General features: G+C 40.8%; 1 long non-coding RNA gene across 1 annotated transcript; it reads right to left on the bottom strand.

Annotated features, from left to right (window-relative positions):
• Nucleotides 1-830: 830 nt before the first annotated feature.
• Nucleotides 831-18736, bottom strand: LOC115892513. The gene is made up of 2 exons (XR_004052391.1): nucleotides 18620-18736; nucleotides 831-1207 (listed from the first exon to the last, which is right to left on the bottom strand). It is a non-coding gene; the product is annotated as an uncharacterized LOC115892513 (long non-coding RNA).
• Nucleotides 18737-18965: the final 229 nt, after the last annotated feature.

Here is an 18965-nt window from a genome sequence, read left to right as displayed (position 1 = left end):
AACTTAGTGAAATTCTGAGGTTTTGTGGGTTGTCCTTTAAAAAAAATTTTTTTTAATCTCTTTTCTTCCTTTCTTCATTCCTGCCCACCTTCCTGCCTTCCTTTTTCCTTGCTTCTTTCTTTCCTTTCTTTTCTTCTTCCTGTTCCTCTTCCTCCTCCCCTCCCTCCCTTCCTTTCCCTCCCTCCCTCCGTCCTTTCCTTTCCCTCCCTCCCTCCCTGCCTCCCTTCTTTCCCTCCTTCCCTCCCTCCCTTCCTTTCCCTCCTTCCCTCCCTCCCTTCCTTTCCCTCCTCCCCTCCCTTCTTTTCCCTTCCTTCCTTCCTTCCTTCCTTCCTTGCTTAAGTCAGGAATACATGATCTAAAGATCTCTCTGTATCCTTCTAAAATAGCTGAAACTCAAAGTCAGTAATTACTAGCAAAAAATGATCATTTTGTTGCCAGTTCTCGGCACATTATCTTGAAGCTCAAAGCCTGGCCTAAACCAACAGAAATTATAAATAATTAACATCATGAATATCTCACAGGTCCAAATTCCTCCACGAGTAACCGCAGAATTCCTTTCTGTTCTCTGATCTGTCAGTGCTACCATTGCAAATGCCAGTTCCAAAGACATAGAAGCAAATATTGCTCAATGTTTTTATTAATGACTATGATCATGTTCAAGCAAATTGTGAATGTTCAAGGCACATTCCCTGTTCTTTCTCTTTAAGAAAAAAACTCACTAAGCCCCACCCTACCCCACCCTTAGCTTTGAAAGGTCTGAAGTCAGTGGTGCCTGAGATAGAGCCAAGATAAAACGAATTGAAAACAAAATGAGCTTTTTTTTTTTTTTTAAACTTTTGTTTCCAGCTTATAGACACACCCACCTCAAGATGCAGAATCCCAGGGATCTGACCCAGTGTCACCTCCAGCCCCAGTGGGGCCTTCTCCCAGGCCCTGGGCCTTTCCTACATAGGCTGAGGCCCCTCCCAGGTCAGTCCCTACCCCCATTGGGGGCGAATTAACTCTTTCAGGGGAAGATGTGTGCTGGCTTCCAACATGCCAGTCTCCTACTCTGCAGGCTAATCTTTTCCCCTTTTATGCTTTTGGCTTCATACTAGTCCTCGTTCTTCTGCCAGGGGATTAGAGGGTGCAAATAGCCAAGAAGCACTTGCAAGAAGGCTCTGAAGTTCACATCTTGTGGGTAGGGCCAGCAGTAGGCAGGAGAGACCTGGGTGAGAGATTAGGTGAAACATTAGCCACAACCTTTTGGATTCAGTCCAGTGTCTTTCAATTATTTCTTCATGTGCTTTGGGTACTGGGCTTATTTGGCATGAGACAGGCATCCATTAGAAGATTTCACAATGATTTGCCATGTTACAGTTCTAAACATGCGAACTCATAACCAAAGAAAATTTATGTTTTTACCGCCTTTTCCTCCCACCTCTCCCTGGGGAGCTGCAGGAAAAAAGCAATCCAAACGAATTAATCAAAATGACTAGGTAATGCTCTAAAAATAATAAACGTCGCTATAGTCTGGATCTTTTTCAAATTTGAGCTTATTTTGTGAGCTTGAATATCCATACGTCAAAGCACATGTGTATGTATATATTTTTATTAGAGGGATGTGGACTATTGCATGAGGACAGGTAAGTTACTAAGACACACAAATGCAATTGCTCTCATAATACTAAACTGCATTTCGACTAAGTTAATTAAGCTACTTGGCCAATGAAGAGGCAAAGGGTAGGTGCCTTAATGATTCCTTAACTTGTCTCATAAGCCAGCCTTGCAAATTAGGATAGGCTACAGAACTTGAGCTCTGAAAACAAAGCAAGACAGAAATTGAGGTGCAGACTTAGAATGATAACAAAAAAGAAAAATACATGTTGTGTCTCCTTGAGCTTCTCTTACCTACTGCATGAGACATTGCTAGACAAAAACAAAAGAACTGGAAAAAGTTGAAAATTTATTCAAAAAGGTTAGTAAATAATAATAGAAAATAAGCAAGCAAGAAATTATTATTATCATCATATTTTCAAAATATCTTCTAAGAGATCACCTCCAAAAGAACGTTTTAATATGAAAAGAAACCTGTAGCTGAATCCTGAGTTTTCAAGGTCTTCATGTATTGTGAGAAGGCAGTTAGATCAACATTAGGGTGAGGCCGAGGGGGAAAAATCTGTATTGGGAGAAAGGAAAGTGGTGATGATCGGAGTAGAGTCTTTTCTTATTTTAAATGATGCAGTTCTCTAATTTTCAATTGACATTTTTCCCTATTGTATGTCCCAAATACCCACAAGCAAGATGTTTAAAAATCTGGATCCAAACCATCCACAGCCCTTGATGATAATTTATCCATGTCAGGCAGGGCGACAAGGCCCCTGTGATTGTGAGAAAAAATTAGGAGCAAGGATTCCCCAGCTTTATTGTGCATGTCCTTCGTCTCTGGATCTGATCCCTGATGTTATTGGGCTAAATCACAAGGTTATTTCCCACCTAAGAAATCTCATCTGGCTTGAGAATGCTTCTTAGATAATTTCAGCTTCTTTATTCTCCAAAAAAGGTTGATCGCAGTGTTACTAACCCCAACCTACTTTAGCCAGCCTCCATTAATCATGGCTGGCAGGAGAGACTAGAGGGTCATGGGTAATTGAATTCCAGCCAACCTTCAAACCTAATTCAAGTCAACGCTTTGACCTCTTTGCTGACCAAATCTGCTGGCAGAGGTAGTAAATAAATACTGCTTTTTAATTAGAAGAAACATTTTTCGAGAGCCTACTATGTGTTAGCTTTGTGAGAGAGGCAAGCATTATCTCACTTCATTCATTCATTCTGTCCACACTTCCGTTGGAACCCAGACACAAGGAATTAACAGATAGTGGAAAGGAGTATAAAGGTCAACTTGGGGTCAGGCCAGTGGGAAAATATGTGCTTTGCAGACACCCTGACTTCCTATCTTTGAAAGAAGATAGATCTTTAGCATCGACAGAAAGCCTGAAGCACTTTCTGCACAGGAAAATGGAATGATAAACGTTTTCCCTTTTCTCAAGAAGCCATGTAGGATCTTCTGATTCCAAAGACTTCTATTCAAGTCCTTCCTACACCATATTTGACATGCAATGTTGGGTAAGTGAGTTTACCTCTGTAGGCCTCAGGGCCCTCACATGTGACAGGGAACAGGGTGTGCACCACTAACCTGGCAAGGCCATTGGGATACAATGTGTAGGGAAGCTCCTTATAAACTGTTAGGCTGCAACCACATAGGAGACTGCTGCCAATGGCTCTTGCACACTCGCTGTTAAAGATGCCACCCAGCAATGAGACCAGTCAAAGACAGGGCTGGGGAACAGACACCTAGACAGAGAGTACACACTCATCTTAAATAATGAAATTTTAGCTGGATTTTCTCATTCAATTTGCTTCTTTTGTTTTGCTTCGTCTCTGGGTCACCATCACCCCTAAGAATATACATGATCTGGTCTTTTTTTTTTTTTTTTTTTTTTTGCCAGAAAGCTTTTGCGGCATTTGGAAGTCTCCAGAAAATATGAAACTTCCTTTTCCCTTTAAGAGGAGGCCACCCCACACTTTACCACCTATTTCTCATCCTCAGACAATTAGAAACCAGCTCCCCAAGGACTAGCAATGTTCCACTATCACCAACCCTCAAATTTCATAATAAAGCGAGCACTGAATTGCTATGATTAATATTCTCAGCAGCAATACTTTTGGGGTGAAATGATGAGTCAAGGATGTGCAGAAGTTTGCTCACAAAAAAGCCAAATGTGCTTGAATAATTTACTCTCTCATTTTAATTCTAAAATGATATGAGGCCCCTAAGGCTTAGCAAGCAGCCGGGGGACCTGAGCAGCCTGGAGAGGCTGTGTTTAAGTGGTAATGTTAATGGAATTATCCGTTGCTGCTGGAGAACTGTCTGCTGTCGAGAGATAATTACCCAGGCAAAGATGAGGTATCATTGAAGATAAACACTGAAGCAGGGACCTCAATGTTTATTTTCCATGCTAGGGCGTAATCTCCGTTGTTTAACTTCATTAGCATCCCTGCTAACCCCGGGCCACACAGTTCCACTTAAAAGAAAGAAATTAAATAACCCAAACATACATGTAATTGTAAACAAAGTGGCAGAAGATGTGGGTTGGGCTGTTTTTGCTGCTACAGTCAGTGGCAAACAAGCCTTCTCTTTTACCCTATCCGTCTCCCTGTGCAATGAAAATGAGAGCAATGTTTGTTGAGTGCTCACTGCGGGCCATACCTTGTGTTAAGCATTTTGTATACGTTGTCCTATTTAATCTCCACACACAACAATTCCAGGAGATGAGTACTAGCAGAGGAAACTGAGTGTCAGAAAGGTTAAGTGACTTGTCCAAGATCACAGGACTACTGAGCCATCGAGTGAGGGTTTCAACCCTGCAGACAGGTCCCAGTTATTCACAGAAAATTACCGGAACATGCATATTCCACATGGAACTTCAGGTTGGTCTTCTTGACTTTACAGCAGAGTCCAGACGATTTTGTTACCACTACACCTCCCACTGCTAACTTTATTGGAAGGACTGCCAAATCTCCCATCCAGTCCTTGAGTCCTTGGTCCAGTTCTGTATTTCTGTTTTATTGAGAAAGAATTTGCATTCAACCCCATGTGGTCAAGACCCAGCTTTTTAACTCATCCCTGAAGGCCCTCGCATTGGCCAAGTTCCCGGCCTTCTTTGGCCAATCTGTAAGCAATCACTGTCTCCTCACCCCAGGCTCTTTCACCCAAAACTTATTATTATGAAAATTACATGCAGAAAACCTGAAAGAATATTTCCGTGCACAGCTATCTAGCCTCCACCAGATTTAACAATTGTTAACATTTGCCATGTTTAATTTACAAACCAATCTTTCTATTTTTCTTTCTGAACCATTTGAAAGTTGGTTTCAGAAATCATGACACTTTGACCCTAAATGCTTCCCGGCATCTCTGAAGATGGTGGGACATTTCCTGCATGATCACATTAGCGTTATCAGAGCTGAGAAAATTAACAATAATTCCCTTGCTATTATCAATTATCCAATTCATAATCATAGTCATTTCTTAACTGTTCTCCAATTATCTCTTATAGCTGTTTTTTTTTTTTTTTAAAAAAAAAAAAAAAAAAGAGGTATCTGCATTGTATTGGCAGTAATGTCTCTTTAGTCACTGGTAATCTGAAACATCTCCCCAACACCTTAATTTTTTCCCTACCATGTTTAATTTTTAAGGAATCACTAGTGTTTGAACAGTTGAATTGCTTTCTGTTCTGAATGATCTCAAGTGGTCTGTATTTTTAACTCTCAAACAGCCCTTAGCAAGATGGTGACTCCAGAATCTCTACATGGGAAGGGCTTGAGGAGAGATTGCAATCTGGTTAAGGAGTCCTGGTGCTGGCCTTTTGCATAAGAAAGACATGTTTTTAAAAACTTAGATTGTTGATTTTTTTTTTTTTTTTTTTGACATGGCTGCTGCCCTAACATAGAGGCAGTCTGTACTATAGGAGAGGTGATAAATGGTAATTTGTGAATGGTACAGATTCTGAGCAAATTGCCTACATTCAGACATCAGCTTTGCTACTTTCAAGACATGTGACCTTGAACAAATTACTTAACCCCCTTGTTACTCAGTTTTATCATTTGCAAAATAGTGATGATAACAATAATAGAATCTAAGTCAAAGGGTTGTGCTCAAGTGAACTAATAAACACAAAGCACTGAGAATCCTGCTTGGAACAGAATATTATCTATAAATGGTAACCATTATCATTATTAATATTCTTTCCCTACTTTCTATCAACTTCCTTCTCCAGTTACTTCTTAGAACTGGAGCACCAAACATTTCTGGCTGCCTGCTAGTTTTGCCTATTTCCTTTTTACTTTATGATCGCTTTATTCGAGTTGGCCCAAGGAATTCTGGTTTGCCTTCAACCTCATCTTCATATCCATTTGGTTCTGTTTGTAGCCGAGGAGCAATAGGCTCTATCATATAACCAAGGTGTGTAGTAGGCTATGCCATCTAGGTTTATGTAAGTACACTCAGTGATGTTTGCATAAAGATGAAAAGGCCTAACGATGTGTTTCTCAGAATGTATCCTCATCATTAAGAGATGCATGATTATACTACAAATAATAGTAGCTAGGTTCACTTCTTATTTTCCTCACAAGTCCTTTAAACATATTTAGGCCGGGCGTGGTGTCTCGTGCCTATAATCCCAACATTTTGGGAGGCCGAGGCAGGTAGATCACCTAAGGTCAGGAGTTCGAGACCAGCCTGGCCAACATGGTGAAACCCTGCCTCTACTAAAAAAGAAATACAATAGATTAGTCGGGTGTGGTGGTGTGTTCCTGTAGTCCCAGCTACTCAGGAGGCTGAGGTAGGTGAATCACTTGAACCTGGAAGGCAGAGGTTGCAGTGAGCCAAGAATGCACCACTGCACTCCAACCTGGGCAACAGAGGGAGACCCTGTCTCAAAACAAAAACAAAAGCAAACAACAACAACAACAAAAAGCATTTCTAGAACGTTCTAGAATCATTTAAAACTTTAGCAATGACTGCTTATTTTCACAAAAGTGTGTGTATCATATTAGAATAACCATTACTGAAGAATGGGCATTATATAGTACCCACCTTACAGGACTGTTAAAACACTAAATGTGTTAATATTAGTAAAATGTTTAAAACAGAGCGTGGATTTGTATTTGGTAAATAAATAAAAATAAAGTTGTTGAGAGATCATGATGGAATCAAAAGAGATTAAGACTCAGAGAAGATGAGCTTTGAGAGGGGTAAAGGGAGGAAAGCAGAAACTGGGTCTTGACTCAATTACCAAATGAATAAGGAATCATTTGACGAAATTCTGGAGAGGTCAGAGGGAAAGTAAAGATTAACTCTGACTACTTTATAGTTTTTGAAAATGACCTTCTTTATTTTCTTTATTCTGAGTTCTGGACTCTATAATCAGCCAACTCCAGAACAAGCATGTCAGCATGTTGTGTGTATTGGGAAAGAAACTTGTTGGGAGGCAATTTTCCGTGAGTTTCTGTAGTTTCTGCACATCTTGTAAGAAGAGGCACTGAGTATCTTCGCTCTGAAATATCTTTTCGAGAATGTTTGTATAGTGAACAGCCTTGGAAAATGGAGATAGTCCCCCTCTCTCCAGGCAAAGGGCAGAATTTTTACTGCTATTGCAAAAGATTCAGGTTCCCTAAGTTCAGGTTCCTCTTCTGTAACAAAACTCCCTGTGTGAATGGTGTCCACCTGGCCCTTTTCTCTTCACCCTGAGAGAATTGGGTATCAAGAAGCTAACAAATGTTGATAGTGTAGCTGCTACTATTGGTGTAAGTACTAAGGGAGATTTCAGTATCATATAAAGGAATTACTGTTGTCTTCCCCATCCCTTCTTTCTCTTCCTCACTCAGTTAGGCTACTACCTAGAAATAATAACTTTTCTTCTCTCTTCTTAATCTCTTCCTTGCCCTCACCTCACCCCAGTTCCTGCATAATTTCAGCCCCATGGCCCATTTCAACAAGAGCACAGACTGTACCTTTGACCTCCCAAACAACAAATGGGCCCATTTTTGATCCTGGACTGGGAAAAGGAACCTCACAAGGGAGTCCCTCCTTTTTGACTTTTTCTCTTCCTTTCTGCCTTTCCAAAGCATTCCTATTTAGTGACTTCCCAATGGCTATGGACTTAGAAGGTCTCCATTTGCTGCCCTTTTGCTATCTTCTTTTTTGCCCTAATCCATTTTTCTCTTGTCTTTGGTCTTTTCTAAGCCTTCCTGAGGCCTCTTTCATGAATGGGGAGTGTATCCCAGCACCTGGCCCAGACCCTGGCTCATGGCAGACACCTAGTCACTGTAAATTCCCACACTCTCATGCTCTACTCTTCTCCTTTTCTGGACCATCCTAACCTTTCTCTCCTGCATCTCTTTTCACTCTTAAAGTACTTCAAGGGAGAATCTAGAAGATAAAAATAAAAGCAAAAACTGAAACACATTAAACACAACATAACTTTATTTTCAAGATGAACAATAAAAATACAGAATGTGTGCATTTTTTGTAAATGGTTTTCTACAGATGATAGTGGTAATCTAATAAATGTTTATAGGACAAACAATTGTGGTTTCACAGCCTTCTACTCCTTGAGCATTTAAACATTTCTACAAAGCAATTTCTGTCACCTACATCCAGCACAAGGGTAGTTTTGGATGATTAAGTTTGGACCTGTTGTACAGCATGTGGGGACTGATATAAACGCATTGCTCTGGTAAAACGATCTTTTTCAGCTAGTGTGGTTGTTGAAGTATGAGTCAGTTGGGGGAGCTTGGGGGAAAAGACTGGGAGATACCTGGATGCCTGTGCATGTGGCAAGCTCTTGGGGGAAGGGAAGAGGGAGGATACAGACTCAGTATGCCCAGACAACTTTCTCAACATCAGATAGCAGGTTCATGGGGTCTTTGAACCCAGCCCCTCTAGGGATCAGGAATTAGAAACAGGGAGCATCATTTTAAAAAAAAAACAAAATCCACATTGGGAAGTTTTGTATTTGTATAAATTACATGTGAACATTGTAAAGACATTAGAAGATATAACAAGGAAATTAATAAAAAAAATTATGCATTTATTTTGCTACTCAGGTGTAATCACTGTTAACATTTGGACAATAGTTTTATTTTCAATGTGTATGTATATTTTACACACATATGTACACCACATAAGTGGGGGGCATATTATACATTCTCTCATAGATTCTTTTTTATTTTGCTTACATTGTCCTATGGCCAAAATTACGTATCAGCAGCATAGTTTTCTTTCATGTCACTGTCCCAACCACCTCACTAGATAGGTGTTATTATTTTCCCCTCTTTTTTTTATTTTTTATTTTTGAGACAAGATCTTGTTCTGTTGCCCGGATTGGAATGAAGTGGCATGATCACAGCTCCCTGTAACCTCAAGCTCCTGACTCAAGTGATCTTCCTACCTTAGCCTCCCGAGTAGGGAGTACTACAGGTGCGTGCCACCATGCCCCAGCTACTGCAGCATAGTTTTAAATGGCTACATGGTATTCCGTTGTGTCGAGAGTTTTTAAGTTATAATATCTACTGCCTATTTGATCCATTTTGGTTGTTTTCAAGTTTTAATTTTTTACTGTCATAAGCAATGCTATAAGAAAAGCAAATTTAAACTACAATGAGATATCATCTTATACCAGTTAGAATGGCTATTATTAAAAAGAAAAAAAAATAGATGTTGGCAAGGATATGGAGCAAAGGGAACATTTATACACTGTTGGGAATATAAATTAGCACAATCTCTATGGAAAATAGTATGGAGATTTCTCAAAGAACTACAAATAGTAATACTATTTGTTCCAGCAGTCCCTCTACTGGGTATCTACACAAAGGAAAAGAAATCATTATGTCAAAAAGATACATGCACTCGTATGTTCATCGCAGCACTATTCACAATAACAAAGATATGGAATCAATCTAAGTGTTAATCAATGGATGGTTGGATAAAGAAAATGTGATATATGTACACAATGAGATACAATTCAGCCATAAAAAGGAATGAAATCATATCTTTTGCAGCAGCATGGATGGAACTGAAGGCCATTATCTTAAGTGAAACAACTCAGACACAGAAAGATAAATATCACATGTTCTCACTTATAAGTGCAAGCTAAAAATGTGTACACATAAACATAAAGTATAAAATGATAGACAGTGGAAACTCTGAAGGGTGAGGGGTTGAGGGGGAATGGACGATGGAAAAATTACTTAATGGATACAATGTACATTATTTGGGTTATGGATACACTAAAAACCCAGACTTCACCACTGCACAATATAGCCATGTAACAAAATTGCACTCATATCCCTTAAATTTATACACGAATAATAATAATAATAACCCAAAACTGTAGTGCACATCCTTATCTTACTTCTTTGAACACTTGTCTGACTATATTCTTGAGAAAAATTTCTAGAAAGGGAATTTTAAGCCAAACAGCATGCATATGCTTAGAGCTTAGATATGTATTACAACCATGCCCTCCAGAAAGTTTCAATCAATTTTTAGTCCCACCAGCAGTCAGATTGGGTTTTTGAACAAAGTTCAAGCTCCATTCTAAGGAGGAGTGTGAGAATTACTTTCTGCTGAAAATCACAAGATGGCTTGAAATATGGGCAGAATGAGAAATACTGTTGTTCATACAAGGCTCTTCTTTAATGCTGTGACCTGAGTCACTTCTACGATAAAGAAAAGAGTATCCTGGTGTAGGTGGATGTAATATACATTGATCATGAAAACAACAAAAGACCAAGAGTTTTCAAACTCTTGGAGAGATAAACTCAGTACAAGAATACTATGTCAGAAAAGTAAGTTAGCAAAAGCAAGTGTATCACTTTTTAAAAAATTACTGCTACACAACAAATTACCACAAACTTAGTGATTTAAAACAACACACATTTATTATGTCACAGTTTCCAGCACAGCTAATCTGGGTCCTCTAAAAGGCTGCAATAAAGGTGTCATACAGGGCTAGGTTCTCATCTGGAGGTTCAACTGGGGAATGGTGTGCTTCCAAGCTTATTTAGTTTATTTATTTAGTTGTTATTCATTTTCTTGCAGCTATACAACTCATGGGAACTTGATTCCTCAAACTTGTCAAGGAAAGCAAGACACTATAGCATGTTTGCTAACAAGGCAGTCTTACATAATGTAACATGATTAGAGGAGTGATATCCCACCAGTTTTGCCATATTTTATTGGTTAGGAGCAAGTCACGGGGTCTAACTATGCTCAAAGAGAGGGAATTATGCAATTATACAAGGACGTAAATTCCAGGAGACAAGGATCATGAGGCTACTTAGAGTCTGTTCATCATAGTAAACAACCCTGAAATCTCTCTCCTTAGAATGCTTTCCACGTGAGTAATCAAGGAAGTTGAAAACTTGGGAAAACGTAAAATCCAAAACTCATTGACTAAAAAATATTTATTCTAGGTCTCTCATTTCAAGTGGAGGCAGATAACACAGCATTCTATAAATAAAATGTGGCCTATGATAAATGTGGTATTTTCAAAGGTGTACAGAGGAGCATGTGTTTTGTTTTTTGGGGAATTCACTTCTACATCCCTATGACTAAGATATTTTCTCCCAACTTTGTCTTGTGGAATGAGGTGGCGTATTCCCAAACCCATGTCGTGATGACCACAGTTGAGACATTTTCCATATGAGAAACTGTGCTAGCTATTCTTATGTCTCTAATTACTGTGTCTCCCCAAGACCTAGCCATACATCTCCACAGCCTTTTAAAAAATACAAAGGGAGCCAGGCAGTTAAAAATATTCTTTTAAAAAAGTAATATAAATCATGTTATTCAAAAGGAACTCTAAAGGAAGTCCCTACTGATATCCACATTTTTCTCTTTTTAAACCTCTAAGGAAAGTTCCTGCTCTGTATTTCATACTTTCCTCTTTAATCCACTTAATTATGGCCTGAGTTGTAAAGTGGCTATAATATATTTTCTTAGAAAAACATTGTGCATTTGATGCACCTTCATATTATAGTTCGTAATTAACATTATTTGACATTGCATCAAATACTTACAGGGGAGAGAGGAGACGGGAAGAAGATTCCTCTTTCAGTATTTCATCTTTAGTCCCCTTCTCATCTTCCAACTGATTTCCTTCCTAGACCTTCAGTTAGAGGAAAGCAAACTGTGATGGTCCATGAGTGAGTAATAGATGATCAAGAAGGAGTGTGAGCTTCTCATTCAATGAATACCGCAGAGGTTTCTGAAGACTTGAGCTCTATGTATCTGCTTCATCAATTACATTATTCCTTCAAAGGAAACAAAAAGGTATTTTTTTAGTCACAGTGAAGATGGTGATGGTTGGATAAAAATGTTTCCTGGGTAGTGGCCAGAGCTTGCCTTCTTCCCCTTCCTGCTTAACTTCCGCCCCTGCCCCAACCCTCGACCCACCCATTCTCTAAGGCAAGGAAGCTGCCTGGCAGTCAGATTAGCCTGAGAAACCCTGAAAGGAAGTAGAGGAAATACATTCCCCAGGGGGCTGTCAGTGCAGAGTAGGACCTGGCCGGGAACAGTGTTTTGGGTGTTGTGCTCTTCTTGGACAGGAGAGGTGAAAGAGGAACTAAGGAGGGGAAACAATGTGCTTGGATTAAAGGGTCTTGGACTGGGAATGGGGTATGAGAGCTGCAGAATAAGGCAGGGGCAGGTTGGACCTTCTAGTAACAATTGCTCTAGACTTTACACTTGGGCCCCTTTAAATGTTAGAGGGTGTTATTGTTGAAGACTGGTGTTCCTATTTAGCCTGGGCTTATTTAAGTGTTCTATCATTCTGACCCCTTATAAGCATGTGTTAGTTTCCCAGGGCTGCTGTACCAAGTTCCACAAACTAAGTGCCTTAAAACAACAGAAATTTATCGTCTCAAATTTCTGGGGGCTAGAAATCTGCAATCATCCACCCTCTGAAACTAGGAAAATCCTTCTTTGCCTCTTCCTAGCTTCTGGAGGTGGCTGGCATTCCTTGGCTTGTAGACACATCACTGCATTCTCTGCCTTTATCATCACATGCATTCTGTGTGTATGTGTATTTTTGTGTGTGTCTATGTAGGTGCATGCATGTGTGTTTTCTCCTGTTTTCTTTTTTTGAGACAGAGTCTCACTCTGCCACCCAGGCTGGAGTGCAGTGGTGCGATCTCGGCTCACTGCAAGCTCTGCCTCCCGGGTTCACATCATTCTCCTGCCTCAGCTTCCCAAGTAGCTGGGACTATAGGCACCCTTCACCACACCTGGCTAATTTTTTGTATTTTTAGTAGAGACAAGATTTCATAGTGTTAGCCAGGATGGTCTCAATCTCCTAACCTTGTGATCCACCCACCTCGGCCTCCAAAGTGCTGGGATTATAGGCATGAGCCACCGCACCCAGCCCTTCTCTTATAACAAAGACACTAGTCGTATGGAATTTAGGGAGTACTAATGCAGTATGACCTCATCTTAACTAATGGAAACTGCAAAGACCCTATTTCCAAATAACATCACATTCTGAGATTCCTGGTGAACATAAATTTTGGAAGGATACTCTTCAACTCAGTACAAAGCAGAACATATATACACGCACAATTAAAGCTACTAGCCAATTAACTTGAGTTTTGATGCTCTAATGAGTTAGAGTTGGAAAGAAAGCCAGTAGTACTCCACTTGGGAAAGGAACTGAGCTGAAATTTTCAATGGCTCTAGGTTTTTCCAAGCCAGGAGACCTCACCTTGAGCAATGTGCTCTACTTTCTGCTGATTCTATTCTCCAGCCACCTCCTTCCTACACATCCTACACACACTCACGCTCCACCGCTAACAAGGAGAAGCAAGACTTTGATGATCATCTACATCTTTATCTCCAGCACCCATAGACAAAGCATTTTGCTTGCACTGTTTTGAAGCAGCAGGCCACTGGCCCCTTCAGTGTCCAGCATCACAGAGGTAAGGTTGGCCAGAAGCAATGTTGGGGGACTAGAAGACCAGGGGCTCCTGGGCTATCTTGCTGTAGGAGCCCAGGAAGGTGAAAAGAGTACAATGATGTTGGAATACAACTCCAGGAGTTGAAAACTCCCCACTCCCCTTAGTTAAGGAAGACTTACAAGAAACTAATTTACCAAGTGCCAGAAGATGTTTACGGCCATATTTTGCCCAGCCAAGTGGTCTGCATGATTCAGGACAGGTAGAGTTCAGTCTCAGACTTACTCACACTAGGCTCAGATGTGCAAAGAAAATGTAGCATCTTAACTCTCTATAATTTTATGGTCTTTAAATGTTTCCTAACCCCCACACCACTGACTAATGAGAGATTCTGGTAAACTGAATTTTAGACCAATCTGGTAGACTCAGGCTATTCCAGTAAGCAGTCTTTTCTGAGTGAGTCAGTTTTTCCAATTTGCAGTATTCTTCCTGGTTCTCTCTAAGATGGTATCTGGGAATGTGGAAGGAAGGTACTTTGGGCCAGTGGGGGAGAGGGAGGCCTCTCGAATTGTGCTAGTCCATAGCTGTGAGCTAGCTGGCATTTGTGGGGGTGATTGGACTGCTATTGACACAGGCTGCTTAGAGGAAGTGTCCTGCTGACGTATGCAGCTAGGGCAATTGTGGTCTGTTTTCTCCTGGCTTGGACAGGGTTCAAGATCCTCCCGGCTGACTCAGCCCCACCTCAGCCCTCTCTGGCACTCTGGACTCTCTGGGACTCCTTTTCAGGCTCCAGCTTGGTGGACAGATCCACAATATACCCTAGCATGGCCATTCTTCCCTGTAGGGCCAGGGGACAGGTATAGCAGGCCTCCTGAGAGCAGAGCCTGTGGCTCCATTTGTCCCAGTCTGAGTTTCTTCACCCTGTCTTTGATATTCTTAGTTACATCCTCTGGTCTGGACCAAGATAGGAGCCTGAGAAGGATGCAAAGGAGGTACAGCATTGCTGGACTGTCCTGGCTGGCTCTACTCTCAGAATCATGGGAGAGGTCAGAGATTGGAGATGCAGTAAAGGTTTAGATGAAAAAGGAAAGCAGCAAGAATCTTAAGAGAAAGTCACTTTGTCCCCATCCCATCCCTAATATTACTGTTTGAATATGTACTCCGTAATATTGGGCATGGAGAAGAGACAAATTATGGCAGTAAAAAGGCAAATCAGAAATTAAGCACTGAACTCCAGAATATGATGGGCATATTCTGAATCTGTACTGCCCACCATTGCAGCCACTAGCCACTTGTGGTTATTGAGCATTGGAAACTCCCCAGTCACATATATTGCAACTGGTGTTACTCAAGATTGAAATTTTGAATTTTATTTAATTTCAATTAATTTAAAGTTAAATATAAATAACTGCATGTGGGTTGGGTATGGTGGTTCATGCCTATAATCCCAGTGCTTTGGGAAGCCAAGTTGGGAGGATCTCTTGAGACCAGAAGTTCAAGAGCAGCTTGGGCACCATAGTGAGACCCCTGTCTCTACAAAAAACTAAAATAGAAAATAAATTAGCAGGGCAGAGTGGTACAAGGTTGTAGTCCTAGCTACCTGGGAGGCTGAGATAAGAGGATTGCTTGAGCCTAGGAGTTCAAGGCTGCAGTGAGCTATGATCATGCCACCTGCACTCCAACTTGGGTGATTGATTTATATTGATTATATGATTTATATTGATAATAAAGTCATGTAGTGAGACCTTGTCTCTAAAATAATAATAATAATAACTTTTTAAAGGACACATGGATAGTGGCTACCATATTTGACAGTTCAGTTCTATACATTAACCTTCTACGTGCCCTGTTTCGGTGGTCTAGTAAGGCCCATAGACACCTCCTCAGATTGTGAGATTTTAAATTATTATTATTATTATTTTGCGGGGAGGAGGTCTCACTCTGTCACCCAGGTTGGAGTGCAGTGGTACAATCATGGCTCACTGAAACCACTGCCTCCCAGGCTCATGCAATCCTCTCACCTCAGCCTCCTAGCTGAAACCGGAGGCACACGCAACCACACCTGGCTAGCTTTTTGTATTTTTTGTAGAGATGAGGTTTTGCCATGTTGCCCAGGCTGCTCTTGAACTCCTGATCTTACGCAATCTACCTTGGCCTCCCAAAGTACTGGGATTACAAGCATGAGCCACTGCACCCAGCCAGATCAATGTTTTTAAGTGCATAAAATAAAATATATAGGATTACAATGGAAATCAATTAATTTAAAATTTGTGTTATTCTTTAGCTTTTAATTAGATTTTTAAAAGTAATTAGAAAATTCGTATGGTATAGTACTCTATGTTGTTCTTTATTAATGCATTAAATATCATTCTATCTGTGAACCTAATAACTATCACAATTTTGAAGCAGCAATGAATATAAATGGTATCTTGACATATCTGATGCATATCGTAATGTAATGTGAAAATGCCTATGATTGACATTGATAATAAAGTTATGTGTACTGGTAATACTACTGTGGTTTAGGTTCAGTTAGGAATTAGTGAAATAAGCTTGTGATTTTTTTTTTTCCCATCTAAGTTCACAAGGTCCCTGGATTCTCTTCACAGGTTGGAGGTACATGGACCCAGGTTAAAAAGTCCCACTCTAGATTTTTGTAAATAAGACAGGTTGATGAATAAAGTTAATTTCTTCTAGAAATATGTATGGAATGCCTACTACATGCCAGGTACTGATCTAGACACTTGGGCTGCAGCATGAATAAGAGAGACAAAGTTGGAGTTTTCAAAAAGTTCGTATTTTAGTGGAGGAGGACAATAAATCAACATTCAGATAGTTTCAAATGGTAGTAAATGCTGTGAAGAAAATATAATAGAGAGATCTAATAGAAAAACTGGAGAGAAAAGTGGCAATTTTAAATTGGGTGATGAGCAAGGCCTCTCCAGGAGGCCATTTGAGTTGAGGCTTGATTGAAAGATGGAGCCAGCCTCGCACAATCTGGAGGCAGCACCTTCTGAGCACAGAAGGCCCTGTAGCTAAAGGCCCCGTAGCTAAAAGGGGTGGGTGTGATTGGAACAGGATAATGGACAGAGGCAGCACTGTAGAAGATTGAGGTCAGAGAGGTGGGATGGGGTGGCAGGGGGAGGCCATGTCAGGGCTGGAGCACTGGGTTTGTGAGTAGTCATCATAGACAGCTGAGAATTTAGATTTTATTCTAAATCAACTTAGAGTCAAAGGTGGATTACATGACGCTCTTGGTAAAGGATGGATTAAATGGGGAAGTGGAAGCAGGGAGTTCATGCAGAGCCTGACGTAATAGTGCAAGTTTGATAGTGGCTGGTAACTCAGGAGGGCATAATGCAGAAGGAGAAAAGTGAATGAATTTAAAGAATCTTTTCCAATAGGGCTTATTAGCCACAGGCAGGAAGCATGAAGCCCCAACCTGACTCAGGGCAGTGTGAATTTCCCAAATGAAAGAGTGGTGGGGGAGACAGATTTGGGGGCAGAGTGAAGATTTCTGTTTTGGTTTAATTAATGTCTTTTAGGTATTAAAGGGGAGAGGTTTGAATCTATAAATCTGAAGTTCAGCAGAGAGGTTAAGGCTGGTGCTATGAATGTTGCATTCACCATCATCAAGATGGTATTGAAGCCAGGGGACTGAGAAACATCAACTAATAACAGTGTTGTACAGAAAAGAAAAGGGTGGATCTGAACCCTAGGGAAACCGAGTATTTAGGATTCATTTTTTGATTATTTACTGTGCACCTATTCTTGGTCCAGACGTTCTGCTTCCAAAGGAAGTGCACCATTCTCCAACTAAAAATAGCTCTTCTACTGATCTGGTAAATTAACTGTGGGTTAAGATTATGACCCCTACAAAGACCTCTAGTAAAGTATAATTGTACTTTTGCAAGGATCCATTACCAAATATTTCCATAACTAACATCACAATGAGCCCTCCCAGGCATTTGCCTTTTCTTTTGTTGTTGATTCCAGTATCTGAATCTCCTTCCTACATTTGAAGATTTCCCCCACTTTAGGAGTCCCACCTTGCTCTGTAGATTCCACGGGGAGCTATCTTAGGGAGTGATCTGAGGCTTTGTTTCTCAGAACACATTCTCCACGCCTGGCTTGCTGGCCTTCCTAGAGATCCTACGAGCTACTTATTATCCTTTAATAAATTCCTTTTCTGCCAAACCAGTGTTGATGTTTGGGTTTCCCAGGAAACAGACTCCCAGACAGAAATTTGTGTGCAAGGAGGTTCTGCGGGGAGTGTCCTCTGGATCAGCATCCGTCCCCTGGATCACAGGGCAAGGGATGCAGGAGAGGGCAGAGAGAGAACTTGAACTGTGATGACATTCCAGTAGAATACTCATCTGATACCATGAGGAGCTCAAGAGCTGGAGGGTCCTTTAGGAGGCTGGGGTATTTGTATCCCTTCTTTTATCCCTGGTCATTGAATACAGGCTGCCCCAGAAAGAGGGCATGCCCTTGGATGAGATGACTTTCTTAGGCTAAGAGCCACATCAGGCCAGGAATACAGCTGAGACCTATCATCCACTTGCACTCTCAGTCACCACAACAAGCTTTACAGTTTACAAATCCATTCTTCCCCTGGATTCTAGCAATAATCCAATCACTTTCTTCATAGTTCGAATGAGAAACTTAGGCTCAGAAATAATAAATGAACACCTAGAACAAGCTTGTCCAACCCATGGCCCACAGGCCACATGCAGCCCAGGATGGCTTTGCATGCTGCCCAACACAAATTTGTAAATGTTCTTAAAACATTATGAGGTCTTTTTTGCTCATCAGCTATCATTAATGTTACTGTATTTTACATGTGGCCCAAGGCAATTCTTCTTCTTCCAGTGTGGCTCAGGAAAGCCAAAAGGTTGTACTCCCCAAAAGCAACCCAAGTGGCACACTAGATATTACTGACAGTAAACATCCACTCCTACCCTCCTAGCATCTGGAAGGCAGCCAGGGTTCTGAGTGAGATTTCAGTTCTGCCAGTGAAATGCCTTTGATCTAGAAAGAGGTAGAGGTGAAATGCAAACCCTCGTCTTATGATTCCAAATGCTGTTTCTTTGCCTGCACCCTATTGAACACTGAACAAACAAACCTTTGAGATGGGCAAGCCATCCAAAAGCCTGAGTAGGGCCTGGGCAGTTCAAAAATCTTGAGCCATATTACTTTTGGATCTTTCTTCAGGAATTCTTAGAATTTGGGACAATGAATTCCAGTTGGAGCCACCATTTGTGAAGGAATCTCACCTTATCCTCCTATGGGAAAAAGAAAAAAAAAAGCCACTAAACAGCAACCAAAGTGCCATACTAGATATTATCTGTTGACAGTAGACATCTACTCCTACCCCCATTTGTGTTTCCTCTAAGGGTCTTGAAGGCAGCCTGGGTTTTGGGTGAGATTTAAATTCTGCCAGTGAAATGCACTTTCATGCTATTTGGAAG

Source organism: Rhinopithecus roxellana, chromosome 2, assembly GCF_007565055.1.
Source record: "Rhinopithecus roxellana isolate Shanxi Qingling chromosome 2, ASM756505v1, whole genome shotgun sequence".
In the NCBI taxonomy this organism is placed as follows: domain Eukaryota; kingdom Metazoa; phylum Chordata; class Mammalia; order Primates; family Cercopithecidae; genus Rhinopithecus; species Rhinopithecus roxellana.
The sequence above is the reverse complement of the archived record's forward strand: the minus strand, read 5'-3'. Positions and strand labels throughout refer to the sequence as shown.